At 41.3% G+C, this 27,144-nt stretch overlaps 17 non-coding genes across 17 annotated transcripts; all 17 read left to right on the top strand.

Moving 5' to 3' along the window:
- Nucleotides 1–3,131: 3,131 nt before the first annotated feature.
- On the top strand, nucleotides 3,132–3,205 carry Trnan-guu (transfer RNA asparagine (anticodon GUU)). The gene has a single exon. It is a non-coding gene; the product is annotated as a tRNA-Asn (tRNA).
- A 1,802-nt stretch (nucleotides 3,206–5,007) lies between these two features.
- Nucleotides 5,008–5,081, top strand: Trnan-guu (transfer RNA asparagine (anticodon GUU)). Its single transcript has one exon. It is a non-coding gene; the product is annotated as a tRNA-Asn (tRNA).
- Nucleotides 5,082–5,275: 194 nt separating this feature from the next.
- On the top strand, nucleotides 5,276–5,349 carry Trnan-guu (transfer RNA asparagine (anticodon GUU)). Its single transcript has one exon. It is a non-coding gene; the product is annotated as a tRNA-Asn (tRNA).
- Nucleotides 5,350–5,812: 463 nt separating this feature from the next.
- Trnan-guu (transfer RNA asparagine (anticodon GUU)) lies at nucleotides 5,813–5,886 on the top strand. The gene has a single exon. It is a non-coding gene; the product is annotated as a tRNA-Asn (tRNA).
- Nucleotides 5,887–13,820: 7,934 nt separating this feature from the next.
- Trnan-guu (transfer RNA asparagine (anticodon GUU)) lies at nucleotides 13,821–13,894 on the top strand. The gene has a single exon. It is a non-coding gene; the product is annotated as a tRNA-Asn (tRNA).
- Nucleotides 13,895–14,893: 999 nt separating this feature from the next.
- On the top strand, nucleotides 14,894–14,967 carry Trnan-guu (transfer RNA asparagine (anticodon GUU)). The gene has a single exon. It is a non-coding gene; the product is annotated as a tRNA-Asn (tRNA).
- Nucleotides 14,968–15,429: 462 nt separating this feature from the next.
- On the top strand, nucleotides 15,430–15,503 carry Trnan-guu (transfer RNA asparagine (anticodon GUU)). The gene has a single exon. It is a non-coding gene; the product is annotated as a tRNA-Asn (tRNA).
- A 390-nt stretch (nucleotides 15,504–15,893) lies between these two features.
- Trnan-guu (transfer RNA asparagine (anticodon GUU)) lies at nucleotides 15,894–15,967 on the top strand. The gene has a single exon. It is a non-coding gene; the product is annotated as a tRNA-Asn (tRNA).
- Nucleotides 15,968–16,696: 729 nt separating this feature from the next.
- On the top strand, nucleotides 16,697–16,770 carry Trnan-guu (transfer RNA asparagine (anticodon GUU)). The gene has a single exon. It is a non-coding gene; the product is annotated as a tRNA-Asn (tRNA).
- Nucleotides 16,771–16,964: 194 nt separating this feature from the next.
- Trnan-guu (transfer RNA asparagine (anticodon GUU)) lies at nucleotides 16,965–17,038 on the top strand. The gene has a single exon. It is a non-coding gene; the product is annotated as a tRNA-Asn (tRNA).
- Nucleotides 17,039–17,501: 463 nt separating this feature from the next.
- Nucleotides 17,502–17,575, top strand: Trnan-guu (transfer RNA asparagine (anticodon GUU)). The gene has a single exon. It is a non-coding gene; the product is annotated as a tRNA-Asn (tRNA).
- Nucleotides 17,576–22,868: 5,293 nt separating this feature from the next.
- Nucleotides 22,869–22,942, top strand: Trnan-guu (transfer RNA asparagine (anticodon GUU)). Its single transcript has one exon. It is a non-coding gene; the product is annotated as a tRNA-Asn (tRNA).
- Nucleotides 22,943–23,941: 999 nt separating this feature from the next.
- On the top strand, nucleotides 23,942–24,015 carry Trnan-guu (transfer RNA asparagine (anticodon GUU)). Its single transcript has one exon. It is a non-coding gene; the product is annotated as a tRNA-Asn (tRNA).
- Nucleotides 24,016–24,477: 462 nt separating this feature from the next.
- On the top strand, nucleotides 24,478–24,551 carry Trnan-guu (transfer RNA asparagine (anticodon GUU)). Its single transcript has one exon. It is a non-coding gene; the product is annotated as a tRNA-Asn (tRNA).
- Nucleotides 24,552–24,940: 389 nt separating this feature from the next.
- On the top strand, nucleotides 24,941–25,014 carry Trnan-guu (transfer RNA asparagine (anticodon GUU)). The gene has a single exon. It is a non-coding gene; the product is annotated as a tRNA-Asn (tRNA).
- A 659-nt stretch (nucleotides 25,015–25,673) lies between these two features.
- Trnan-guu (transfer RNA asparagine (anticodon GUU)) lies at nucleotides 25,674–25,747 on the top strand. The gene has a single exon. It is a non-coding gene; the product is annotated as a tRNA-Asn (tRNA).
- Nucleotides 25,748–26,745: 998 nt separating this feature from the next.
- Trnan-guu (transfer RNA asparagine (anticodon GUU)) lies at nucleotides 26,746–26,819 on the top strand. The gene has a single exon. It is a non-coding gene; the product is annotated as a tRNA-Asn (tRNA).
- The last annotated feature ends 325 nt before the right edge of the window (nucleotides 26,820–27,144 follow it).

The following is a 27,144-nucleotide window of genomic DNA, read 5'->3' as shown; positions in this document are numbered from 1 at the left end:
GTCCATCAGAAGAATCCAAGAGTGCTATCACTGCCTCTTTTTCCTAATGTCACGTTAACTGTAAGAGCAACGGTAGTGTTACTGTTGTAACCATGTTTACTGGCATCATCAGATGTGCTTTTAAGAATAAACGAAAGTAAATGAGCCAACTTGCAAATAGGGAAACTTCAGTAAGTTTCATGTCTCCGTGGCGCAATTGGTTAGCGCGTTCGGCTGTTAACCGAAAGGTTGGTGGTTCAAGCTCATCCGGGGACGCAATGAACAAATACTTCGATCAGATAAAGCAGATAGTGCTACCACTGCTTATGATTCCTAATGTCACGATAATTGTAAAAGCAACGGTAGTTTTAGTCTTGAAACTACGTTTACCTGCATAGTCAGATGTGGTGTTAGAAACATTGAAATTGAATTAGCTAACTAGTAAATAGGGATACTTCAGTATGTTTCGCGTCTCTGTGCCGAAATTGGTTAGCGCTTTCGGCTGTTAACGGAAAGGTTGGTGGTTCAAGCCCACCCGGGGAAGCGATGAACAAGTATGTCCATCAGAAAAATCAGAGAGTGCTATCACTGCCTCTTATTCCTAATGTCACGTTAACTGTAAGAGCAACAGGAGTGTTACTGTTGTAACCATGTTTACTGACATCATCAGTTGTGCTATTAAAAATAAACGAAAGTAAATGAGCCAACTTGTAAATAGGGAAACTTCAGTAAGTTTCATGTCTCCGTGGCGCAATTGGTTAGCGCGTTCGGCTGTTAACCGAAAGGTTGGTGGTTCAAGCCCATCCGGTGACGCAATGAACAAATACTTCGATCAGATAAAGCAGATAGTGCTACCACTGCTTATGATTCCTAATGTCACGATAATTGTAAAAGCAACGGTAGTTTTAGTCTTGAAACTACGTTTACCTGCATAGTCAGATGTGGTGTTAGAAACATTGAAATTGAATTAGCTAACTAGTAAATAGGGATACTTCAGTATGTTTCGTGCTTTCGTGTCTCAATTTGTTGGCGCGTTCGGCTGTTAACGGAAAGGTTGGTGGTTCAAGCCCACCCGGGGAAGCGATGAACAAGTATGTCCATCAGAAAAATCAGAGAGTGCTATCACTGCCTCTTATTCCTAATGTCATGTTAACTGTAAGAGCAACGGTAGTGTTACTCTTGTAGCCATGTTTACTGGCATCATCAGATGTGCTATTAAAAATAAATGAAAGTAAATGTGTCAACTTGTAAATAGGGAAACTTCAGTAAGTTTCATGTCTCCGTGCCGCAATTGGTTAGCGCGTTCGGCTGTTACCGGAAAGGTTGGTGGTTCAAAACCACCCGGGGACGCAATGAACAAATACTTCGATCAGATGAAACAGTTAGTGCTACCACTGCTTATGATTCCCTATGTCACGATAATTGTAAAAGCAACGGTAGTTTTAGTCTTGCAACTACGTTTACCTGCATAGTCAGATGTGGTGTTAAAAACATTGAAATTGAATTAGCTAACTAGTAAATAGGGATACTTCAGTATGTTTCGTGTCTTAGTGCCGCAATTGGTTAGCGCGTTTGGCTGTTAACGGAAAGGTTGGTGGTTCAAGCCCACCCGGGGAGGCGATGAACAAATATGTCTATCAGAAGAATCAGAGAGTGCTATCACTGCCTCTTATTCCTAATGTCACGTTAACTGTAAGAGCAACGGTAGTGTTACTCTTGTAGCCATGTTTACTGGCATCATCAGATGTGCTATTAAAAATAAATGAAAGTAAATGAGGCAACTTGTAAATAGGGAAACTTCAGTAAGTTTCATGTCTCCGTGCCGCAATTGGTTAGCGCGTTCGGCTGTTAACCGAAAGGTTGGTGGTTCAAGCCCACCCGGGGACGCAATGAACAAATACTTCGATCAGATGTTACAGATAGAGCTACCACTGCTTATGATTCCTAATGTCACGATAATTGTAAAAACAACGGTAGTTTTAGTCTTGAAACTACGTTTACCTGCATAGTCAGATGTGGTCTTAAAAACATTGAAATTGAATTAGGTAACTAGTAAATAGGGATACTTTAGTATGTTTCGTGTCTCCGTGCCGCAATTGGTTAGCGCGTTCGGCTGTTAACGGAAAGGTTGGTGGTTCAAACCCACCCGGGGAAGCGATGAACAAATATGTCCATCAGAAGAATCAGAGAGTGCTATCACTGCCTCTTATTCCTAAAGTCACGTTAACTGCAACAGCAACGGTAGTGTTACACTTGTAGCCATGTCTACTGGCATCATCCGATGTGCTATTAAAAATAAATGAAAGTAAATGAGCCAACTTGTAAATAGGGAAACTTCAGTAAATTCATGTCTCCGTGGCGCAATTGGTTAGCGCGTTCGGCTGTTAACCGAAAGGTTGGTGGTTCAAGCCCACCCGGGACGCAAAGAACAAATTCTTTGATCAGATGAAACAGATAGTGCTACCACTGCTTATGATTCCTAATGTCACGATAATTGTAAAAGCAACGGTAGTTTTAGTCTTGAAACTACGTTTACCTGCATAGTCAGATGTGGTGTTAAAAACATTGAAATTGAATTAGGTAACTAGTAAATAGGGATACTTTAATATGTTTCGTGTCTCCGTGCCGCAATTGGTTAGCGCGTTCGGCTGTTAACGGAAAGGTTGGTGGTTCAAACCCACCCGGGGAAGCGATGAACAAATATGTCCATTAGAAGAATCAGAGAGTGCTATCACTGCCTCTTATTCCTAAAGTCACGTTAACTGTAAGAGCAACGGTAGTGTTACACTTGTAGCCATGTCTACTGGCATCATCAGATGTGCTATTAAAAATAAGTGAAAGTAAATGAGCCAACTTGTAAATAGGGAAACTTCAGTAAATTCATGTCTCCGTGGCGCAATTGGTTAGCGCGTTCGGCTGTTAACCGAAAGGTTGGTGGTCCAAGCCCACCCAGGGACGCAATGAACAAATATGTCCATCAGAAGAATCAGAGAGTGCTATCACTGCCTCTTATTCCTAAAGTCACGGTAACTGTAACAGCAACGGTAGTGTTACACTTGTAGCCATGTCTACTGGCATCATCCGATGTGCTATTAAAAATAAATGAAAGTAAATGAGCCAACTTGTAAATAGGGAAACTTCAGTAAATTCATGTCTCCGTGGCGCAATTGGTTAGCGCGTTCGGCTGTTAACCGAAAGGTTGGTGGTTCAAGCCCACCCGGGGACGCAAAGAACAAATTCTTTGATCAGATGAAATAGATAGTGCTACCACTGCTTATGATTCCTAATGTCACGATAATTGTAAAAGCAACGGTAGTTTTAGTCTTGCAACTACGTTTACCTGCATAGTCAGATGTGGTGTTAAAAACATTGAAATTGAATTAGCTAACTAGTAAATAGGGATACTTCAGTATGTTTCGTGTCTTAGTGCCGCAATTGGTTAGCGCGTTTGGCTGTTAACGGAAAGGTTGGTGGTTCAAGCCCACCCGGGGAGGCGATGAACAAATATGTCTATCAGAAGAATCAGAGAGTGCTATCACTGCCTCTTATTCCTAATGTCACGTTAACTGTAAGAGCAACGGTAGTGTTACTCTTGTAGCCATGTTTACTGGCATCATCAGATGTGCTATTAAAAATAAATGAAAGTAAATGAGGCAACTTGTAAATAGGGAAACTTCAGTAAGTTTCATGTCTCCGTGCCGCAATTGGTTAGCGCGTTCGGCTGTTAACCGAAAGGTTGGTGGTTCAAGCCCACCCGGGGACGCAATGAACAAATACTTCGATCAGATGTTACAGATAGAGCTACCACTGCTTATGATTCCTAATGTCACGATAATTGTAAAAACAACGGTAGTTTTAGTCTTGAAACTACGTTTACCTGCATAGTCAGATGTGGTCTTAAAAACATTGAAATTGAATTAGGTAACTAGTAAATAGGGATACTTTAGTATGTTTCGTGTCTCCGTGCCGCAATTGGTTAGCGCGTTCGGCTGTTAACGGAAAGGTTGGTGGTTCAAACCCACCCGGGGAAGCGATGAACAAATATGTCCATCAGAAGAATCAGAGAGTGCTATCACTGCCTCTTATTCCTAAAGTCACGTTAACTGTAAGAGCAACGGTAGTGTTACACTTGTAGCCATGTCTACTGGCATCATCAGATGTGCTATTAAAAATAAGTGAAAGTAAATGAGCCAACTTGTAAATAGGGAAACTTCAGTAAATTCATGTCTCCGTGGCGCAATTGGTTAGTGGGTTCGGCTGTTAACCGAAAGGTTGGTGGTTCAAGCCCACCCGGGGACGCAATGAACAAATATGTCCATCAGAAGAATCAGAGAGTGCTATCACTGCCTCTTATTCCTAAAGTCACGTTAACTGCAACAGCAACGGTAGTGTTACACTTGTAGCCATGTCTACTGGCATCATCCGATGTGCTATTAAAAATAAATGAAAGTAAATGAGCCAACTTGTAAATAGGGAAACTTCAGTAAATTCATGTCTCCGTGGCGCAATTGGTTAGCGCGTTCGGCTGTTAACCGAAAGGTTGGTGGTTCAAGCCCACCCGGGACGCAAAGAACAAATTCTTTGATCAGATGAAACAGATAGTGCTACCACTGCTTATGATTCCTAATGTCACGATAATTGTAAAAGCAACGGTAGTTTTAGTCTTGAAACTACGTTTACCTGCATAGTCAGATGTGGTGTTAAAAACATTGAAATTGAATTAGGTAACTAGTAAATAGGGATACTTTAATATGTTTCGTGTCTCCGTGCCGCAATTGGTTAGCGCGTTCGGCTGTTAACGGAAAGGTTGGTGGTTCAAACCCACCCGGGGAAGCGATGAACAAATATGTCCATTAGAAGAATCAGAGAGTGCTATCACTGCCTCTTATTCCTAAAGTCACGTTAACTGTAAGAGCAACGGTAGTGTTACACTTGTAGCCATGTCTACTGGCATCATCAGATGTGCTATTAAAAATAAGTGAAAGTAAATGAGCCAACTTGTAAATAGGGAAACTTCAGTAAATTCATGTCTCCGTGGCGCAATTGGTTAGCGCGTTCGGCTGTTAACCGAAAGGTTGGTGGTTCAAGCCCACCCAGGGACGCAATGAACAAATATGTCCATCAGAAGAATCAGAGAGTGCTATCACTGCCTCTTATTCCTAAAGTCACGGTAACTGTAACAGCAACGGTAGTGTTACACTTGTAGCCATGTCTACTGGCATCATCCGATGTGCTATTAAAAATAAATGAAAGTAAATGAGCCAACTTGTAAATAGGGAAACTTCAGTAAATTCATGTCTCCGTGGCGCAATTGGTTAGCGCGTTCGGCTGTTAACCGAAAGGTTGGTGGTTCAAGCCCACCCGGGGACGCAAAGAACAAATTCTTTGATCAGATGAAATAGATAGTGCTACCACTGCTTATGATTCCTAATGTCACAATAATTGTAAAAGCAACGGTAGTTTTAGTCTTGAAACTACGTTTACCTGCATAGTCAGATGTGGTGTTAAAAACATTGAAATTGAATTAGCTAAGTAATAAATAGGGAAACTTCAGTATGTTTCGTGTCTCCGTGCCGCAATTGGTTAGCGCGTTCGCCTGTTAACTGAAACGTTGGTGGTTCAAGCCCACCCGGGGAAGCGATGAACAAATATGTCCATCAGAAGAATCAGAGAGTGCTATCACTGCCTCTTATTCCCAATGTCACGTTAACTGTAAAAGCAACAGTAGTGTTACTCTTGTAGCCATGTTTACTGGCATCATCAGATGTTCTATTAAAAATAAATGAAAGTAAATGAGCCAACTTGTAAATAGGGAAACTTCAGTAAGTTTCATGTCTCCGTGGCGCAATTGGTTAGCGCGTTCGGCTGTTAACCGAAAGGTTGTTGGTTCAAGCCCACCCGGGGACTCAATAAACAAATACTTCGATCAGATGAAACAGATAGTGCTACCACTGCATATGATTCCTAATGTCACGATAATTGTAAAAGCAACGGTAGTTTTAGTCTTGAAACTACGTTTACCTGCATAGTCAGATGTGCTGTTAAGAACACCGAAATTGAATTAGCCTACTAGTGAATAGGGATACTTCAGTAAGTTTCGCGTCTCCGTAGCGCAATTAGTTGTCGCGTTCGGCTGTTAACGGAAAGTTTGGTGGTTCAAGCCCACCCGGGGAAGCGATGAACAAGTATGTCCATCAGAAAAATCAGAGAGTGCTATCACTGCCTCCTATTCCTAATGTCACGTTAACTGTAAAAGCAACGGTAGTGTTACTCTTGTAGCCATGTTTACTGGCATCATCAGATGTTCTATTAAAAATAAATGAAAGCAAACGAGCCAACTTGTAAATAGGGAAACTTCAGTAAGTTTCATGTCTCCGTGTCGCAATTGGTTAGCGCGTTCGGCTGTTAACCGAAAGGTTGGTGGTTCAAGCCCACGCGCGGACGCAATGAACACATACTTTGATCAGATGAAACAGATAGTGCTACCACTGCTTATGATTCCTAATGTCACGATAATTGTAAAAGCAACGGTAGTTTTAGTCTTGAAACTACGTTTACCTGCATAGTCAGATATGGTGTTAAAAACATTGAAATTGAATTAGCTAACTAATAAACAGGGATACTTCAGTATGTTTAGTGTCTTCGTGCCGCAATTGGTTAGCGCGTTCGGCTGTTAACGGAAAGGTTGGTGGGTCAAGCGCACCCGGGGATGCGATGAACAAATATGTCCATCAGAAGAATCAGAGAGTGCTATCACTGCCTCTTATTCCTAATGTCACATTAACTGTAAGAGCAACGGTAGTGTTACTCTTGTAGCCATGTTTACTGGCATCATCAGATATGCTATTAAAAATAAATGAAAGTAAATGAGCCAACTTGTAAATAGGGAAACTTCAGTAAGTTTCATGTCTCGGTGGCGCAATTGGTTAGCGCGTTCGGCTGTTAACCGAAAGGTTTGTGGTTCAAGCCCACCCGGGGACTCAATAAACAAATACTTCGATCAGATGAAACAGATAGTGCTACCACTGCATATGATTCCTAATGTCACGATAATTGTAAAAGCAACGGTAGTTTTAGTCTTGAAACTACGTTTACCTGCATAGTCAGATGTGCTGTTAAGAACACTGAAATTGAATTAGCCTACTAGTGAATAGGGATACTTCAGTAAGTTTCGCGTCTCCGTAGCGCAATTAGTTGTCGCCTTCGGCTGTTAACGGAAAGTTTGGTGGTTCAAGCCCACCCGGGGAAGCGATGAACAAGTATGTCCATCAGAAAAATCAGAGAGTGCTATCACTGCTTATGATTCCTAATGTCACGATAATTGTAAAAGCAACGGTAGTTTTAGTCTTGAAACTACGTTTACCTGCATAGTCAGATATGGTGTTAAAAACATTGAAATTGAATTAGCTAACTAATAAACAGGGATACTTCAGTATGTTTCGTGTCTTCGTGCCGCAATTGGTTAGCGCGTTCGGCTGTTAACGGAAAGGTTGGTGGGTCAAGCGCACCCGGGGAAGCGACGAACAAATATGTCCATCAGAAGAATCAGAGAGTGCTATCACTGCCTCTTATTCCTAATGTCACACTAACTGTAAGAGCAACGGTAGTGTTACTCTTGTAGCCATGTTTACTGGCATCATCAGATATGCTATTAAAAATAAATGAAAGTAAATGAGCCAGCTTGTAAATAGGGAAACTTCAGTAAGTTTCATGTCTCGGTGGCGCAATTGGTTAGCGCGTTCGGCTGTTAACCGAAAGGTTTGTGGTTCAAGCCCACCCGGGGACGCAATGAACAAATACTTCGATCAGATAAAGCAGATAGTGCTACCACTGCTTATGATTCCTAATGTCACGATAATTGTAAAAGCAACGGTAGTTTTAGTCTTGAAACTACGTTTACCTGCATAGTCAGATGTGGTGTTAGAAACATTGAAATTGAATTAGCCAACTTGCAAATAGGGAAACTTCAGTAAGTTTCATGTCTCCGTGGCGCAATTGGTTAGCGCGTTCGGCTGTTAACCGAAAGGTTGGTGGTTCAAGCTCATCCGGGGACGCAATGAACAAATACTTCGATCAGATAAAGCAGATAGTGCTACCACTGCTTATGATTCCTAATGTCACGATAATTGTAAAAGCAACGGTAGTTTTAGTCTTGAAACTACGTTTACCTGCATAGTCAGATGTGGTGTTAGAAACATTGAAATTGAATTAGCTAACTAGTAAATAGGGATACTTCAGTATGTTTCGCGTCTCTGTGCCGAAATTGGTTAGCGCTTTCGGCTGTTAACGGAAAGGTTGGTGCTTCAAGCCTACCCGGGGAAGCGATGAACAAGTATGTCCATTAGAAAAATGAGAGAGTGCTATCACTGCCTCTTATTCCTAATGTCACGTTAACTGTAAGAGCAACGGTAGTGTTACTGTTGTAACCATGTTTACTGGCATCATCAGATGTGCTATTAAGAATAAACGAAAGTAAATGAGCCAACTTGCAAATAGGGAAACTTCAGTAAGTTTCATGTCTCCGTGGCGCAATTGGTTAGCGCGTTCGGCTGTTAACCGAAAGGTTGGTGGTTCAAGCCCACGCGGGGACGCAATGAACAAATACTTCGATCAGATGAAACAGATAGTGCTACCACTGCTTATGATTCCTAATGTCACGATAATTGTAAAAGCAACGGTAGTTTTAGTCTTGAAACTACGTTTACCTGCATAGTCAGATATTGTGTTAAAAACATTGAAATTGAATTAGCTAACTAATAAATAGGGATACTTCAGTATGTTTCGTGTCTTTGTGCCGCAATTGGTTAGCGCGTTCGGCTGTTAACGGAAAGGTTGGTGGGTCAAGCGCACCCGGGGAAGCGATGAACAAATATGTCCATCAGAAGAATCCAAGAGTGCTATCACTGCCTCTTTTTCCTAATGTCACGTTAACTGTAAGAGCAACGGTAGTGTTACTGTTGTAACCATGTTTACTGGCATCATCAGATGTGCTTTTAAGAATAAACGAAAGTAAATGAGCCAAATTGCAAATAGGGAAACTTCAGTAAGTTTCATGTCTCCGTGGCGCAATTGGTTAGCGCGTTCGGCTGTTAACCGAAAGGTTGGTGGTTCAAGCTCATCCGGGGACGCAATGAACAAATACTTCGATCAGATAAAGCAGATAGTGCTACCACTGCTTATGATTCCTAATGTCACGATAATTGTAAAAGCAACGGTAGTTTTAGTCTTGAAACTACGTTTACCTGCATAGTCAGATGTGGTGTTAGAAACATTGAAATTGAATTAGCTAAGTAGTAAATAGGGATACTTCAGTATGTTTCGCGTCTCTGTGCCGAAATTGGTTAGCGCTTTCGGCTGTTAACGGAAAGGTTGGTGGTTCAAGCCCACCCGGGGAAGCGATGAACAAGTATGTCCATCAGAAAAATCAGAGAGTGCTATCACTGCCTCTTATTCCTAATGTCACGTTAACTGTAAGAGCAACAGGAGTGTTACTGTTGTAACCATGTTTACTGACATCATCAGTTGTGCTATTAAAAATAAACGAAAGTAAATGAGCCAACTTGTTAATAGGGAAACTTCAGTAAGTTTCATGTCTCCGTGGCGCAATTGGTTAGCGCGTTCGGCTGTTAACCGAAAGGTTGGTGGTTCAAGCCCATCCGGTGACGCAATGAACAAATACTTCGATCAGATAAAGCAGATAGTGCTACCACTGCTTATGATTCCTAATGTCACGATAATTGTAAAAGCAACGGTAGTTTTAGTCTTGAAACTACGTTTACCTGCATAGTCAGATGTGGTGTTAGAAACATTGAAATTAAATTAGCTAACTAGTAAATAGAGATACTTCAGTATGTTTCGTGTCTCCGTGCCGAAATTGGTTAGCGCTTTCGGCTGTTAACGGAAAGGTTGGTGGTTCAAGCCTACCCGGGGAAGCGATGAACAAGTATGTCCATTAGAAAAATGAGAGAGTGCTATCACTGCATCTTATTCCTAATGTCACGTTAACTGTAAGAGCAACGGTAGTGTTACTGTTGTAACCATGTTTACTGGCATCATCAGATGTGCTATTAAGAATAAACGAAAGTAAATGAGCCAACTTGCAAAATGTCTCCGTGGCGCAATTGGTTAGCGCGTTCGGCTGTTAACCGAAAGGTTGGTGGTTCAAGCCCACGCGGGGACGCAATGAACAAATACTTCGATCAGATGAAACAGATAGTGCTACCACTGCTTATGATTCCTAATGTCACGATAATTGTAAAAGCAACGGTAGTTTTAGTCTTGAAACTACGTTTACCTGCATAGTCAGATATTGTGTTAAAAACATGGAAATTGAATTAGCTAACTAATAAATAGGGATACTTCAGTATGTTTCGTGTCTTTGTGCCGCAATTGGTTAGCGCGTTCGGCTGTTAACGGAAAGGTTGGTGGGTCAAGCGCACCCGGGGAAGCGATGAACAAATATGTCCATCAGAAGAATCCAAGAGTGCTATCACTGCCTCTTTTTCCTAATGTCACGTTAACTGTAAGAGCAACGGTAGTGTTACTGTTGTAACCATGTTTACTGGCATCATCAGATGTGCTTTTAAGAATAAACGAAAGTAAATGAGCCAAATTGCAAATAGGGAAACTTCAGTAAGTTTCATGTCTCCGTGGCGCAATTGGTTAGCGCGTTCGGCTGTTAACCGAAAGGTTGGTGGTTCAAGCTCATCCGGGGACGCAATGAACAAATACTTCGATCAGATAAAGCAGATAGTGCTACCACTGCTTATGATTCCTAATGTCACGATAATTGTAAAAGCAACGGTAGTTTTAGTCTTGAAACTACGTTTACCTGCATAGTCAGATGTGGTGTTAGAAACATTGAAATTGAATTAGCTAAGTAGTAAATAGGGATACTTCAGTATGTTTCGCGTCTCTGTGCCGAAATTGGTTAGCGCTTTCGGCTGTTAACGGAAAGGTTGGTGGTTCAAGCCCACCCGGGGAAGCGATGAACAAGTATGTCCATCAGAAAAATCAGAGAGTGCTATCACTGCCTCTTATTCCTAATGTCACGTTAACTGTAAGAGCAACAGGAGTGTTACTGTTGTAACCATGTTTACTGACATCATCAGTTGTGCTATTAAAAATAAACGAAAGTAAATGAGCCAACTTGTTAATAGGGAAACTTCAGTAAGTTTCATGTCTCCGTGGCGCAATTGGTTAGCGCGTTCGGCTGTTAACCGAAAGGTTGGTGGTTCAAGCCCATCCGGTGACGCAATGAACAAATACTTCGATCAGATAAAGCAGATAGTGCTACCACTGCTTATGATTCCTAATGTCACGATAATTGTAAAAGCAACGGTAGTTTTAGTCTTGAAACTACGTTTACCTGCATAGTCAGATGTGGTGTTAGAAACATTGAAATTAAATTAGCTAACTAGTAAATAGAGATACTTCAGTATGTTTCGTGTCTCCGTGCCGAAATTGGTTAGCGCTTTCGGCTGTTAACGGAAAGGTTGGTGGTTCAAGCCTACCCGGGGAAGCGATGAACAAGTATGTCCATTAGAAAAATGAGAGAGTGCTATCACTGCATCTTATTCCTAATGTCACGTTAACTGTAAGAGCAACGGTAGTGTTACTGTTGTAACCATGTTTACTGGCATCATCAGATGTGCTATTAAGAATAAACGAAAGTAAATGAGCCAACTTGCAAAATGTCTCCGTGGCGCAATTGGTTAGCGCGTTCGGCTGTTAACCGAAAGGTTGGTGGTTCAAGCCCACGCGGGGACGCAATGAACAAATACTTCGATCAGATGAAACAGATAGTGCTACCACTGCTTATGATTCCTAATGTCACGATAATTGTAAAAGCAACGGTAGTTTTAGTCTTGAAACTACGTTTACCTGCATAGTCAGATATTGTGTTAAAAACATTGAAATTGAATTAGCTAACTAATAAATAGGGATACTTCAGTATGTTTCGTGTCTTTGTGCCGCAATTGGTTAGCGCGTTCGGCTGTTAACGGAAAGGTTGGTGGGTCAAGCGCACCCGGGGAAGCGATGAACAAATATGTCCATCAGAAGAATCCAAGAGTGCTATCACTGCCTCTTTTTCCTAATGTCACGTTAACTGTAAGAGCAACGGTAGTGTTACTGTTGTAACCATGTTTACTGGCATCATCAGATGTGCTTTTAAGAATAAACGAAAGTAAATGAGCCAACTTGCAAATAGGGAAACTTCAGTAAGTTTCATGTCTCCGTGGCGCAATTGGTTAGCGCGTTCGGCTGTTAACCGAAAGGTTGGTGGTTCAAGCTCATCCGGGGACGCAATGAACAAATACTTCGATCAGATAAAGCAGATAGTGCTACCACTGCTTATGATTCCTAATGTCACGATAATTGTAAAAGCAACGGTAGTTTTAGTCTTGAAACTACGTTTACCTGCATAGTCAGATGTGGTGTTAGAAACATTGAAATTGAATTAGCTAACTAGTAAATAGGGATACTTCAGTATGTTTCGCGTCTCTGTGCCGAAATTGGTTAGCGCTTTCGGCTGTTAACGGAAAGGTTGGTGGTTCAAGCCCACCCGGGGAAGCGATGAACAAGTATGTCCATCAGAAAAATCAGAGAGTGCTATCACTGCCTCTTATTCCTAATGTCACGTTAACTGTAAGAGCAACAGGAGTGTTACTGTTGTAACCATGTTTACTGACATCATCAGTTGTGCTATTAAAAATAAACGAAAGTAAATGAGCCAACTTGTAAATAGGGAAACTTCAGTAAGTTTCATGTCTCCGTGGCGCAATTGGTTAGCGCGTTCGGCTGTTAACCGAAAGGTTGGTGGTTCAAGCCCATCCGGTGACGCAATGAACAAATACTTCGATCAGATAAAGCAGATAGTGCTACCACTGCTTATGATTCCTAATGTCACGATAATTGTAAAAGCAACGGTAGTTTTAGTCTTGAAACTACGTTTACCTGCATAGTCAGATGTGGTGTTAGAAACATTGAAATTGAATTAGCTAACTAGTAAATAGGGATACTTCAGTATGTTTCGCGTCTCTGTGCCGAAATTGGTTAGCGCTTTCGGCTGTTAACGGAAGGGTTGGTGGTTCAAGCCCACCCGGGGAAGCGATGAACAAGTATGTCCATCAGAAAAATCAGAGAGTGCTATCACTGCCTCTTATTCCTAATGTCACGTTAACTGTAAGAGCAACAGGAGTGTTACTGTTGTAACCATGTTTACTGACATCATCAGTTGTGCTATTAAAAATAAACGAAAGTAAATGAGCCAACTTGTAAATAGGGAAACTTCAGTAAGTTTCATGTCTCCGTGGGCAATTGGTTAGCGCGTTCGGCTGTTAACCGAAAGGTTGGTGGTTCAAGCCCATCCGGTGACGCAATGAACAATTACTTCGATCAGATAAAGCAGATAGTGCTACCACTGCTTATAATTCCTAATGTCACGATAATTGTAAAAGCAACGGTAGTTTTAGTCTTGAAACTACGTTTACCTGCATAGTCAGATGTGGTGTTAAAAACATTGAAATTGAATTAGCTAACTAGTAACTAGGGATATTTCAGTATGTTTCGTGTCTCCGTGCCGCAATTGGTAATGCGTTCGGCTGTTAACGGAAAGGTTGGTGGTTCAAGCCCAAACAAGGAAGCGATGAACAAATATGTCTATCAGAAGAATCAGAGAGTGCTATCACTGCCTCTTATTCCTAATGTCACGTTATTTGTAAGAGCAACGGTAGTGTTACTCTTGTAACCATGTTTACTGGCATCATCAGATGTGCTATTAAAAATAATTGAAAGTAAATAAGCCAACTTTTAAATAGGGAAACTTCAGTAAGTTTCATGTCTCCGTGGCGCAATTGGTTAGCGCGTTCGGCTGTTAACCGAAAGGTTGTTGGTTCAAGCCCACCCGGGGACGCAATGAACAAATACTTCGATCAGATGAAACAGATAATGCTACCACTGCATATGATTCCTAATGTCACGATAATTGTAAAAGCAACGGTAGTTTTAGTCTTGAAACTACGTTTACCTGCATAGTCAGATGTGGTGTTAAAAACATTGAAATTGAATTAGGTAACTAGTAAATAGGGATACTTTAGTATGTTTCGTGTCTCCGTGCCGCAATTGGTTAGCGCTTTCGGCTGTTAACGGAAAGGTTGGTGGTTCAAGCCCACCCGGGGAAGCGATGAACAAGTATGTCCATCAGAAAAATCAGAGAGTGCTATCACTGCCTCTTATTCCTAATGTCACGTTAACTGTAAGAGCAACAGGAGTGTTACTGTTGTAACCATGTTTACTGGCATCATCAGTTGTGCTATTAAAAATAAACGAAAGTAAATGAGCCAACTTGTAAATAGGGAAACTTCAGTAAGTTTCATGTCTCCGTGGCGCAATTGGTTAGCGCGTGCGGCTGTTAACCGAAAGGTTGGTGGTTCAAGCCCATCCGGTGACGCAATGAACAAATACTTCTATCAGATAAAGCAGATAGTGCTACCACTGCTTATGATTCCTAATGTCACGATAATTGTAAAAGCAACGGTAGTTTTAGTCTTGAAACTACCTTTACCTGCATAGTCAGATGTGGTGTTAGAAACATTGAAATTGAATTAGCTAACTAGTAAATAGGGATACTTCAGTATGTTTCGTGTCTCCGTGCCGAAATTGGTTAGCGCTTTCGGCTGTTAACGGAAAGGTTGGTGGTTCAAGCCCACCCGGGGAAGCGTTGAACAAGTATGTCCATTAGAAAAATCAGAGAGTGCTATCACTGCCTCTTATTCCTAATGTCACGTTAACTGTAAGAGCAACGGTAGTGTTACTGTTGTAACCATGTTTACTGGCATCATCAGATGTGCTATTAAGAATAAACGAAAGTAAATGAGCCAACTTGCAAATAGGAAAATTCAGTAAGTTTCATGTCTCCGTGGCGCAATTGGTTAGCGCGTTCGGCTGTTAACCGAAAGGTTGGTGGTTCAAGCTCACCCGGGGACGCAATGAACAAACACTTCGATCAGATGAAACAAATAGTGCTACCACTACTTATGCTTCCTAATATCACGACAATTGTAAAAGCAACGGTAGTTTTAGTCTTGAAACTACGTTTACTGCATAGTCAGATGTGGTGTTAAAAACATTGAAATTGAATTAGCTAACTAGTAAATAGGGATACTTCAGTATGTTTCGTGTCTTCGTGCCGCAATTGGTTAGCGCGTTCGGCTGTTAACGGAAAGGTTGGTGGTTCAAGCCCACGCGGGGAAGCGATGAACAAGTATGTCCATTAGAAAAATCAGAGAGTGCTATCACTGCCTCTAATTCCTAATGTCACGTTAACTGTAAGAGCAACGGTAGTGTTACTCTTGTAGCCATGTTTACTGGCATCATCAGATGTGCTATTAAAAATAAATAAAAGTAAATGAGCCAACTTGTAAATAGGGAAACTTCAGTAAGTTTCATGTCTCCGTGGCGCAATTGGTTAGCGCGTTCGGCTGTTAACCGAAAGGTTGGTGGTTTAAGCCCACCCGGGGACGCAATGAACAAATACTTCGATCAGATGAAACAGGTAGTGCTACAACTGCTTATGATTCCTAATGTCACGATAATTGTAAAAGCAACGGTAGTTTTAGTCTTGAAACTACGTTTACCTGCATAGTCAGATGTGGTGTTAAAAACATTGAAATTGAATTAGCTAACTAGTAAATAGGGATATTTCAGTATGTTTCATGTCTCCGTGCCGCAATTGGTAATGCGTTCGGCTGTTAACGGAAAGGTTGGTGGTTCAAGCCCAAACGGGGAAGCGATGAACAAATATGTCTATCAGAAGAATCAGAGAGTGCTATCACTGCCTCTTATTCCTAATGTCATAATAAATGAAAGTAAATAAGCCAACTTTTAAATAGGGAAACTTCAGTAAGTTTCATGTCTCCGTGGCGCAATTGGTTAGCGCGTTCGGCTGTTAACCGAAAGGTTGTTGGTTCAAGCCCACCCGGGGACGCAATGAACAAATACTTCGATCAGATGAAGCAAATAATGCTACCACTGCATATGATTCCTAATGTCACGATAATTGTAAAAGCAACGGTAGTTTTAGTCTTGAAATTACGTTTACCTGCATAGTCAAATGTGGTGTTAAAAACATTGAAATTGAATTAGGTAACTAGTAAATAGGGATACTTTAGTATGTTTCGTGTCTCCGTGCCGCAATTATTTAGCGCGTTCGGCTGTTAACGGAAAGGTTGGTGGTTTAAGCCCACCCGGGGACGCAATGAACAAATACTTCGATCAGATGAAACAGGTAGTGCTACAACTGCTTATGATTCCTAATGTCACGATAATTGTAAAAGCAACGGTAGTTTTAGTCTTGAAACTACGTTTACCTGCATAGTCAGATGTGGTGTTAAAAACATTGAAATTGAATTAGCTAACTAGTAAATAGGGATATTTCAGTATGTTTCATGTCTCCGTGCCGCAATTGGTAATGCGTTCGGCTGTTAACGGAAAGGTTGGTGGTTCAAACCCACCCGGGGAAGCGATGAACAAATATGTCCATTAGAAGAATCAGAGAGTGCTATCACTGCCTCTTATTCCTAAAGTCACGTTAACTGTAAGAGCAACGGTAGTGTTACACTTGTAGCCATGTCTACTGGCATCATCAGATGTGCTATTAAAAATAAGTGAAAGTAAATGAGCCAACTTGTAAATAGGGAAACTTCAGTAAATTCATGTCTCCGTGGCGCAATTGGTTAGCGCGTTCGGCTGTTAACCGAAAGGTTGGTGGTTCAAGCCCACCCAGGGACGCAATGAACAAATATGTCCATCAGAAGAATCAGAGAGTGCTATCACTGCCTCTTATTCCTAAAGTCACGGTAACTGTAACAGCAACGGTAGTGTTACACTTGTAGCCATGTCTACTGGCATCATCCGATGTGCTATTAAAAATAAATGAAAGTAAATGAGCCAACTTGTAAATAGGGAAACTTCAGTAAATTCATGTCTCCGTGGCGCAATTGGTTAGCGCGTTCGGCTGTTAACCGAAAGGTTGGTGGTTCAAGCCCACCCGGGGACGCAAAGAACAAATTCTTTGATCAGATGAAATAGATAGTGCTACCACTGCTTATGATTCCTAATGTCACAATAATTGTAAAAGCAACGGTAGTTTTAGTCTTGAAACTACGTTTACCTGCATAGTCAGATGTGGTGTTAAAAACATTGAAATTGAATTAGCTAAGTAATAAATAGGGAAACTTCAGTATGTTTCGTGTCTCCGTGCCGCAATTGGTTAGCGCGTTCGCCTGTTAACTGAAACGTTGGTGGTTCAAGCCCACCCGGGGAAGCGATGAACAAATATGTCCATCAGAAGAATCAGAGAGTGCTATCACTGCCTCTTATTCCTAATGTCACGTTAACTGTAAAAGCAACAGTAGTGTTACTCTTGTAGCCATGTTTACTGGCATCATCAGATGTTCTATTAAAAATAAATGAAAGTAAATGAGCCAACTTGTAAATAGGGAAACTTCAGTAAGTTTCATGTCTCCGTGGCGCAATTGGTTAGCGCGTTCGGCTGTTAACCGAAAGGTTGTTGGTTCAAGCCCACCCGGGGACTCAATAAACAAATACTTCGATCAGATGAAACAGATAGTGCTACCACTGCATATGATTCCTAATGTCACGATAATTGTAAAAGCAACGGTAGTTTTAGTCTTGAAACTACGTTTACCTGCATAGTCAGATGTGCTGTTAAGAACACCGAAATTGAATTAGCCTACTAGTGAATAGGGATACTTCAGTAAGTTTCGCGTCTCCGTAGCGCAATTAGTTGTCGCGTTCGGCTGTTAACGGAAAGTTTGGTGGTTCAAGCCCACCCGGGGAAGCGATGAACAAGTATGTCCATCAGAAAAATCAGAGAGTGCTATCACTGCCTCCTATTCCTAATGTCACGTTAACTGTAAAAGCAACGGTAGTGTTACTCTTGTAGCCATGTTTACTGGCATCATCAGATGTTCTATTAAAAATAAATGAAAGCAAACGAGCCAACTTGTAAATAGGGAAACTTCAGTAAGTTTCATGTCTCCGTGGCGCAATTGGTTAGCGCGTTCGGCTGTTAACCGAAAGGTTGGTGGTTCAAGCCCACGCGCGGACGCAATGAACACATACTTTGATCAGATGAAACAGATAGTGCTACCACTGCTTATGATTCCTAATGTCACGATAATTGTAAAAGCAACGGTAGTTTTAGTCTTGAAACTACGTTTACCTGCATAGTCAGATATGGTGTTAAAAACATTGAAATTGAATTAGCTAACTAATAAACAGGGATACTTCAGTATGTTTAGTGTCTTCGTGCCGCAATTGGTTAGCGCGTTCGGCTGTTAACGGAAAGGTTGGTGGGTCAAGCGCACCCGGGGATGCGATGAACAAATATGTCCATCAGAAGAATCAGAGAGTGCTATCACTGCCTCTTATTCCTAATGTCACATTAACTGTAAGAGCAACGGTAGTGTTACTCTTGTAGCCATGTTTACTGGCATCATCAGATATGCTATTAAAAATAAATGAAAGTAAATGAGCCAACTTGTAAATAGGGAAACTTCAGTAAGTTTCATGTCTCGGTGGCGCAATTAGTTAGCGCGTTCGGCTGTTAACCGAAAGGTTTGTGGTTCAAGCCCACCCGGGGACTCAATAAACAAATACTTCGATCAGATGAAACAGATAGTGCTACCACTGCATATGATTCCTAATGTCACGATAATTGTAAAAGCAACGGTAGTTTTAGTCTTGAAACTACGTTTACCTGCATAGTCAGATGTGCTGTTAAGAACACTGAAATTGAATTAGCCTACTAGTGAATAGGGATACTTCAGTAAGTTTCGCGTCTCCGTAGCGCAATTAGTTGTCGCCTTCGGCTGTTAACGGAAAGTTTGGTGGTTCAAGCCCACCCGGGGAAGCGATGAACAAGTATGTCCATCAGAAAAATCAGAGAGTGCTATCACTGCTTATGATTCCTAATGTCACGATAATTGTAAAAGCAACGGTAGTTTTAGTCTTGAAACTACGTTTACCTGCATAGTCAGATATGGTGTTAAAAACATTGAAATTGAATTAGCTAACTAATAAACAGGGATACTTCAGTATGTTTCGTGTCTTCGTGCCGCAATTGGTTAGCGCGTTCGGCTGTTAACGGAAAGGTTGGTGGGTCAAGCGCACCCGGGGAAGCGACGAACAAATATGTCCATCAGAAGAATCAGAGAGTGCTATCACTGCCTCTTATTCCTAATGTCACATTAACTGTAAGAGCAACGGTAGTGTTACTCTTGTAGCCATGTTTACTGGCATCATCAGATATGCTATTAAAAATAAATGAAAGTAAATGAGCCAGCTTGTAAATAGGGAAACTTCAGTAAGTTTCATGTCTCGGTGGCGCAATTGGTTAGCGCGTTCGGCTGTTAACCGAAAGGTTTGTGGTTCAAGCCCACCCGGGGACGCAATGAACAAATACTTCGATCAGATAAAGCAGATAGTGCTACCACTGCTTATGATTCCTAATGTCACGATAATTGTAAAAGCAACGGTAGTTTTAGTCTTGAAACTACGTTTACCTGCATAGTCAGATGTGGTGTTAGAAACATTGAAATTGAATTAGCCAACTTGCAAATAGGGAAACTTCAGTAAGTTTCATGTCTCCGTGGCGCAATTGGTTAGCGCGTTCGGCTGTTAACCGAAAGGTTGGTGGTTCAAGCTCATCCGGGGACGCAATGAACAAATACTTCGATCAGATAAAGCAGATAGTGCTACCACTGCTTATGATTCCTAATGTCACGATAATTGTAAAAGCAACGGTAGTTTTAGTCTTGAAACTACGTTTACCTGCATAGTCAGATGTGGTGTTAGAAACATTGAAATTGAATTAGCTAACTAGTAAATAGGGATACTTCAGTATGTTTCGCGTCTCTGTGCCGAAATTGGTTAGCGCTTTCGGCTGTTAACGGAAAGGTTGGTGCTTCAAGCCTACCCGGGGAAGCGATGAACAAGTATGTCCATTAGAAAAATGAGAGAGTGCTATCACTGCCTCTTATTCCTAATGTCACGTTAACTGTAAGAGCAACGGTAGTGTTACTGTTGTAACCATGTTTACTGGCATCATCAGATGTGCTATTAAGAATAAACGAAAGTAAATGAGCCAACTTGCAAATAGGGAAACTTCAGTAAGTTTCATGTCTCCGTGGCGCAATTGGTTAGCGCGTTCGGCTGTTAACCGAAAGGTTGGTGGTTCAAGCCCACGCGGGGACGCAATGAACAAATACTTCGATCAGATGAAACAGATAGTGCTACCACTGCTTATGATTCCTAATGTCACGATAATTGTAAAAGCAACGGTAGTTTTAGTCTTGAAACTACGTTTACCTGCATAGTCAGATATTGTGTTAAAAACATTGAAATTGAATTAGCTAACTAATAAATAGGGATACTTCAGTATGTTTCGTGTCTTTGTGCCGCAATTGGTTAGCGCGTTCGGCTGTTAACGGAAAGGTTAGTGGGTCAAGCGCACCCGGGGAAGCGATGAACAAATATGTCCATCAGAAGAATCCAAGAGTGCTATCACTGCCTCTTTTTCCTAATGTCACGTTAACTGTAAGAGCAACGGTAGTGTTACTGTTGTAACCATGTTTACTGGCATCATCAGATGTGCTTTTAAGAATAAACGAAAGTAAATGAGCCAACTTGCAAATAGGGAAACTTCAGTAAGTTTCATGTCTCCGTGGCGCAATTGGTTAGCGCGTTCGGCTGTTAACCGAAAGGTTGGTGGTTCAAGCTCATCCGGGGACGCAATGAACAAATACTTCGATCAGATAAAGCAGATAGTGCTACCACTGCTTATGATTCCTAATGTCACGATAATTGTAAAAGCAACGGTAGTTTTAGTCTTGAAACTACGTTTACCTGCATAGTCAGATGTGGTGTTAGAAACATTGAAATTGAATTAGCTAACTAGTAAATAGGGATACTTCAGTATGTTTCGCGTCTCTGTGCCGAAATTGGTTAGCGCTTTCGGCTGTTAACGGAAAGGTTGGTGGTTCAAGCCCACCCGGGGAAGCGATGAACAAGTATGTCCATCAGAAAAATCAGAGAGTGCTATCACTGCCTCTTATTCCTAATGTCACGTTAACTGTAAGAGCAACAGGAGTGTTACTGTTGTAACCATGTTTACTGACATCATCAGTTGTGCTATTAAAAATAAACGAAAGTAAATGAGCCAACTTGTAAATAGGGAAACTTCAGTAAGTTTCATGTCTCCGTGGCGCAATTGGTTAGCGCGTTCGGCTGTTAACCGAAAGGTTGGTGGTTCAAGCCCATCCGGTGACGCAATGAACAAATACTTCGATCAGATAAAGCAGATAGTGCTACCACTGCTTATGATTCCTAATGTCACGATAATTGTAAAAGCAACGGTAGTTTTAGTCTTGAAACTACGTTTACCTGCATAGTCAGATGTGGTGTTAGAAACATTGAAATTGAATTAGCTAACTAGTAAATAGGGATACTTCAGTATGTTTCGCGTCTCTGTGCCGAAATTGGTTAGCGCTTTCGGCTGTTAACGGAAGGGTTGGTGGTTCAAGCCCACCCGGGAAAGCGATGAACAAGTATGTCCATCAGAAAAATCAGAGAGTGCTATCACTGCCTCTTATTCCTAATGTCACGTTAACTGTAAGAGCAACAGGAGTGTTACTGTTGTAACCATGTTTACTGACATCATCAGTTGTGCTATTAAAAATAAACGAAAGTAAATGAGCCAACTTGTAAGTAGGGAAACTTCAGTAAGTTTCATGTCTCCGTGGGCAATTGGTTAGCGCGTTCGGCTGTTAACCGAAAGGTTGGTGGTTCAAGCCCATCCGGTGACGCAATGAACAATTACTTCGATCAGATAAAGCAGATAGTGCTACCACTGCTTATAATTCCTAATGTCACGATAATTGTAAAAGCAACGGTAGTTTTAGTCTTGAAACTACGTATACCTGCATAGTCAGATGTGGTGTTAGAAACATTGAAATTGAATTAGCTAACTAGTAAATAGGGATACTTCAGTATGTTTCGTGTCTCCGTGCCAAAATTGGTTAGCGCTTTCGGCTGTTAACGGAAAGGTTGGTGGTTCAAGCCCACCCGGGGAAGCAATGAACAAGTATGTCCATTAGAAAAATCAGAGAGTGCTATCACTGCCTCTTATTCCTAATGTCACGTTAACTGTAAGAGCAACGGTAGTGTTACTGTTGTAACCATGTTTACTGGCATCATCAGATGTGCTATTAAGAATAAACGAAAGTAAATGAGCCAACTTGCAAATAGGGAAACTTCAGTAAGATTCATGTCTCTGTGGCGCAATTGGTTAGCGCGTTCGGCTGTTAACCGAAAGGTTGGTGGTTCAAGCTCACCCGGGGACGCAATGAACAAACACTTCGATCAGATGAAACAGGTAGTGCTACAACTGCTTATGATTCCTAATGTCACGATAATTGTAAAAGCAACGGTAGTTTTAGTCTTGAAACTACGTTTACCTGCATAGTCAGATATGGTGTTAAAAACATTGAAATTGAATTAGCTAACTAGTAACTAGGGATATTTCAGTATGTTTCGTGTCTCCGTGCCGCAATTGGTAATGCGTTCGGCTGTTAACGGAAAGGTTGGTGGTTCAAGCCCAAACAAGGAAGCGATGAACAAATATGTCTATCAGAAGAATCAGAGAGTGCTATCACTGCCTCTTATTCCTAATGTCACGTTATTTGTAAGAGCAACGGTAGTGTTACTCTTGTAACCATGTTTACTGGCATCATCAGATGTGCTATTAAAAATAATTGAAAGTAAATAAGCCAACTTTTAAATAGGGAAACTTCAGTAAGTTTCATGTCTCCGTGGCGCAATTGGTTAGCGCGTTCGGCTGTTAACCGAAAGGTTGTTGGTTCAAGCCCACCCGGGGACGCAATGAACAAATACTTCGATCAGATGAAACAGATAATGCTACCACTGCATATGATTCCTAATGTCACGATAATTGTAAAAGCAACGGTAGTTTTAGTCTTGAAACTACGTTTACCTGCATAGTCAGATGTGGTGTTAAAAACATTGAAATTGAATTAGGTAACTAGTAAATAGGGATACTTTAGTATGTTTCGTGTCTCCGTGCCGCAATTGGTTAGCGCTTTCGGCTGTTAACGGAAAGGTTGGTGGTTCAAGCCCACCCGGGGAAGCGATGAACAAGTATGTCCATCAGAAAAATCAGAGAGTGCTATCACTGCCTCTTATTCCTAATGTCACGTTAACTGTAAGAGCAACAGGAGTGTTACTGTTGTAACCATGTTTACTGGCATCATCAGTTGTGCTATTAAAAATAAACGAAAGTAAATGAGCCAACTTGTAAATAGGGAAACTTCAGTAAGTTTCATGTCTCCGTGGCGCAATTGGTTAGCGCGTGCGGCTGTTAACCGAAAGGTTGGTGGTTCAAGCCCATCCGGTGACGCAATGAACAAATACTTCTATCAGATAAAGCAGATAGTGCTACCACTGCTTATGATTCCTAATGTCACGATAATTGTAAAAGCAACGGTAGTTTTAGTCTTGAAACTACCTTTACCTGCATAGTCAGATGTGGTGTTAGAAACATTGAAATTGAATTAGCTAACTAGTAAATAGGGATACTTCAGTATGTTTCGTGTCTCCGTGCCGAAATTGGTTAGCGCTTTCGGCTGTTAACGGAAAGGTTGGTGGTTCAAGCCCACCCGGGGAAGCGTTGAACAAGTATGTCCATTAGAAAAATCAGAGAGTGCTATCACTGCCTCTTATTCCTAATGTCACGTTAACTGTAAGAGCAACGGTAGTGTTACTGTTGTAACCATGTTTACTGGCATCATCAGATGTGCTATTAAGAATAAACGAAAGTAAATGAGCCAACTTGCAAATAGGAAAATTCAGTAAGTTTCATGTCTCCGTGGCGCAATTGGTTAGCGCGTTCGGCTGTTAACCGAAAGGTTGGTGGTTCAAGCTCACCCGGGGACGCAATGAACAAACACTTCGATCAGATGAAACAAATAGTGCTACCACTACTTATGCTTCCTAATATCACGACAATTGTAAAAGCAACGGTAGTTTTAGTCTTGAAACTACGTTTACTGCATAGTCAGATGTGGTGTTAAAAACATTGAAATTGAATTAGCTAACTAGTAAATAGGGATACTTCAGTATGTTTCGTGTCTTCGTGCCGCAATTGGTTAGCGCGTTCGGCTGTTAACGGAAAGGTTGGTGGTTCAAGCCCACGCGGGGAAGCGATGAACAAGTATGTCCATTAGAAAAATCAGAGAGTGCTATCACTGCCTCTAATTCCTAATGTCACGTTAACTGTAAGAGCAACGGTAGTGTTACTCTTGTAGCCATGTTTACTGGCATCATCAGATGTGCTATTAAAAATAAATAAAAGTAAATGAGCCAACTTGTAAATAGGGAAACTTCAGTAAGTTTCATGTCTCCGTGGCGCAATTGGTTAGCGCGTTCGGCTGTTAACCGAAAGGTTGGTGGTTTAAGCCCACCCGGGGACGCAATGAACAAATACTTCGATCAGATGAAACAGGTAGTGCTACAACTGCTTATGATTCCTAATGTCACGATAATTGTAAAAGCAACGGTAGTTTTAGTCTTGAAACTACGTTTACCTGCATAGTCAGATGTGGTGTTAAAAACATTGAAATTGAATTAGCTAACTAGTAAATAGGGATATTTCAGTATGTTTCATGTCTCCGTGCCGCAATTGGTAATGCGTTCGGCTTTAACGGAAAGGTTGGTGGTTCAAGCCCAAACGGGGAAGCGATGAACAAATATGTCTATCAGAAGAATCAGAGAGTGCTATCACTGCCTCTTATTCCTAATGTCATAATAAATGAAAGTAAATAAGCCAACTTTTAAATAGGGAAACTTCAGTAAGTTTCATGTCTCCGTGGCGCAATTGGTTAGCGCGTTCGGCTGTTAACCGAAAGGTTGTTGGTTCAAGCCCACCCGGGGACGCAATGAACAAATACTTCGATCAGATGAAGCAAATAATGCTACCACTGCATATGATTCCTAATGTCACGATAATTGTAAAAGCAACGGTAGTTTTAGTCTTGAAATTACGTTTACCTGCATAGTCAAATGTGGTGTTAAAAACATTGAAATTGAATTAGGTAACTAGTAAATAGGGATACTTTAGTATGTTTCGTGTCTCCGTGCCGCAATTACTTAGCGCGTTCGGCTGTTAACGGAAAGGTTGGTGGTTTAAGCCCACCCGGGGACGCAATGAACAAATACTTCGATCAGATGAAACAGGTAGTGCTACAACTGCTTATGATTCCTAATGTCACGATAATTGTAAAAGCAACGGTAGTTTTAGTCTTGAAACTACGTTTACCTGCATAGTCAGATGTGGTGTTAAAAACATTGAAATTGAATTAGCTAACTAGTAAATAGGGATATTTCAGTATGTTTCATGTCTCCGTGCCGCAATTGGTAATGCGTTCGGCTGTTAACGGAAAGGTTGGTGGTTCAAGCCCAAACGGGGAAGCGATGAACAAATATGTCTATCAGAAGAATCAGAGAGTGCTATCACTGCCTCTTATTCCTAATGTCATAATAAATGAAAGTAAATAAGCCAACCTTTTAAATAGGGAAACTTCAGTAAGTTTCATGTCTCCGTGGCGCAATTGGTTAGCGCGTTCGGCTGTTAACCGAAAGGTTGTTGGTTCAAGCCCACCCGGGGACGCAATGAACAAATACTTCGATCAGATGAAGCAAATAATGCTACCACTGCATATGATTCCTAATGTCACGATAATTGTAAAAGCAACGGTAGTTTTAGTCTTGAAATTACGTTTACCTGCATAGTCAAATGTGGTGTTAAAAACATTGAAATTGAATTAGGTAACTAGTAAATAGGGATACTTTAGTATGTTTTGTGTCTCCGTGCCGCAATTATTTAGCGCGTTCGGCTGTTAACGGAAAGGTTGGTGGTTCAAACCCACCCGGGGAAGCGATGAACAAATATGTCCATCAGAAGAATCAGAGAGTGCTATTACTGCCTCTTATTCCTAAAGTCACGTTAACTGTAAGAGCAACGGTAGTGTTACACTTGTAGCCATGTCTACTGGCATCATCAGATGTGCTATTAAAAATAAATGAAAGTAAATGAGCCAACTTGTAAATAGGGAAACTTCAGTAAGTTTCATGTCTCCGTGGCGCAATTGGTTAGCGCGTTCGGATGTTAACCGAAAGGTTGGTGGTTCAAGCCCACCCGGGGACGCAATGAACAAACACTTCGATCAGATGAAACAGATAGTGCTACCACTGCTTATGATTCCTAATTTCACTATAATTGTAAAAGCAACGGTAGTTTTAGTCTTGAAACTACGTTTACTGCATAGTCAGATGTGGTGTTAAAAACATTGAAACTGTATTAGCTAACTAGTAAATAGGGATACTTCAGTATGTTTCGTGTCTTCGTGCCGCAATTGGTTAGCGCGTTCGGCTGTAACGGAAAGGTTGGTGGTTCAAGCCCACCCGGGGAAGCGATGAACAAGTATGTCCATTAGAAAAATCAGAGAGTGCTATCACTGCCTCTAATTCCTAATGTCACGTTAACTGTAAGAGCAACGGTAGTGTTACTGTTGTAACCATGTTTACTGGCATCATCAGATGTGCTATTAAGAATAAACGAAAGTAAATGAGCCAACTTGCAAATAGGGAAACTTCAGTAAGTTTCATGTCTCCGTGGCGCAATTGGTTAGCGCGTTCGGCTGTTAACCGAAAGGTTGGTGGTTCAAGCTCACCCGGGGACGCAATGAACAAATACTTCGATCAGATGAAACAGGTAGTGCTACAACTGCTTATGATTCCTAATGTCACGATAATTGTAAAAGCAACGGTAGTTTTAGTCTTGAAACTACGTTTACCTGCATAGTCAGATGTGGTGTTAAAAACATTGAAATTGAATTAGCTAACTAGTAAATAGGGATATTTCAGTATGTTTCATGTCTCCGTGCCGCAATTGGTAATGCGTTCGGCTGTTAACGGAAAGGTTGGTGGTTCAAGCCCAAACGGGGAAGCGATGAACAAATATGTCTATCAGAAGAATCAGAGAGTGCTATCACTGCCTCTTATTCC

This window comes from Hydractinia symbiolongicarpus, chromosome 11, assembly GCF_029227915.1.
Source record: "Hydractinia symbiolongicarpus strain clone_291-10 chromosome 11, HSymV2.1, whole genome shotgun sequence".
Classification (NCBI taxonomy): domain Eukaryota; kingdom Metazoa; phylum Cnidaria; class Hydrozoa; order Anthoathecata; family Hydractiniidae; genus Hydractinia; species Hydractinia symbiolongicarpus.
The sequence above is the reverse complement of the archived record's forward strand: the minus strand, read 5'-3'. Positions and strand labels throughout refer to the sequence as shown.